This window comes from Etheostoma spectabile, chromosome 23 (genome assembly GCF_008692095.1).
Source record: "Etheostoma spectabile isolate EspeVRDwgs_2016 chromosome 23, UIUC_Espe_1.0, whole genome shotgun sequence".
Lineage (NCBI taxonomy): Eukaryota > Metazoa > Chordata > Actinopteri > Perciformes > Percidae > Etheostoma > Etheostoma spectabile.
This window is the reverse complement of record NC_045755.1, coordinates 6,997,410-6,998,880: the sequence shown is the minus strand read 5'-3', so window position 1 is coordinate 6,998,880 and position 1,471 is coordinate 6,997,410. Positions and strand designations below refer to the sequence as shown.

Genomic DNA, 1,471 nt, shown 5'->3' with positions numbered 1-1,471 from the left:
GGGACGACTCGGCCTTGTGTAGCAGGCCTTGTCTGGCCATCGGCCCAACATTACAGCACAAGTCCCTCTCTGCTCCCTCCAAAACCGTCTCTCTTTCACAAACACAAAAGGCCGACCTGGACTGCAAAACTGCAGGTAGGAAAGCACCAGAAGAGAGCAGCTCAGTTTCGTCTGAAATTCAAAGCTCATGCCACGTTACCCCCCTCGTTTGCCTATATTGAGCTAAGTCTCCTCTCTCTGGATAGTAATGTACCCTGAAGAAAACAACACCCAGACTTTGCACACAAAAGTCGCTGTAGCATTCCTCTTTGTGTGTTATTGTTATGTCAAAAGAAAACCTCTTCATGTGTGCATGCTTCGTACACACATACAAATGCACACAGGCATACATGCATACACACACTTAGCTCCACACCCACACACACTCTCCGACTTACCCACTGAGACTTTGCAGGCAACTGGCACAAACACCAGTCATCATCTATCCGGGGTAAAGCTCCGAAATCTCCGCCATTCATTTTGCTGGATCCCTCTGTGGCTGCACACAATATGTACACATATCCTCTCTGTAGAGAAGGGCAGAGAAGGAGGTCCGTTTCAGTCACACAGCTCTGCACTCCCTGCAAGGAGTAGGCGAGCATGCCAACGAGAGACCCATTCGGAGTCCCAGAAAGTGCCAGCCTCCATGTCTGCCTCAATGCCTTGTCTATACATCTGTCTGCTCCTCTGTCTGGGTTTACCCTGTCAATCTGCCACCTTACCTCAAACCAATCTCTAAGCCTTGGGTAAGCTGCCTAACCTCAGGTAACTGCTTTCTAATATTTACAAACCGGCTCCCCTCGCTCTGTCCTGTCTGCTCCCTCCTAGTCTGAGACTGTTAGGGCTCGCCACAATAAGGTGGCCATGTGGGTTTCCCATGGAGTCGCGTGTTCCTCCCGTCTGGCAGTTAACAAGACTTTGAATGAGGAATGTTAGCAAACAGAGCCGCTGAATGTCGGGTGAATGCTAAGCCAGGCAGCCAGTCAGATCGTAGCACTGGCCCGGGCATATGAATAATGCAGAAGACACAACAGGGAGGAGAGGAGGCAAGGCTCCACCTCCCACTGCCTCCTTCAAACTCCACCCGGCCCTCCCTCTTTTCTCTGCTCGAAACTCAAATGCCTTCACGAGAGCAAAAGAGCAGGGGGGAGAGAGAGGATTCAAGGACTCTGTTGCTACTCACATGGAATACAAAAAAGAGAGAGAAGAATAGTTACACATGCACACACATGTCATTCCAAATCATTCCAAATCAGTTCTTGAAACATGCCACTCTTTTCCTTTCGTTTGGAACTATCTCACTCTTTTTTGGCTTTTTGTGTCTTTTGTTTGGAATTGGCACCTGTCCCAGAAATAGCCCCGTTTCTGCTCCGCCCTCCTGCTCCCCTTTCACTGGAGACTGCCCACGAGAGAGTGAGAGAGAGAGAGAGAG

At 49.8% G+C, this 1,471-nt stretch overlaps 1 long non-coding RNA gene across 2 annotated transcripts in view; it reads right to left on the bottom strand.

Annotated features, from left to right (window-relative positions):
* The window catches only part of LOC116672833 (uncharacterized), a 31,375-nt gene that overhangs the window by 3,482 nt on the left and 26,422 nt on the right, over window positions 1–1,471 (bottom strand). For both annotated transcript variants that reach the window (XR_004327649.1, XR_004327650.1), the window contains one exon: window positions 438–566. This is a non-coding gene — a long non-coding RNA (uncharacterized LOC116672833). The remainder of the gene's footprint in view (window positions 1–437; window positions 567–1,471) is intronic.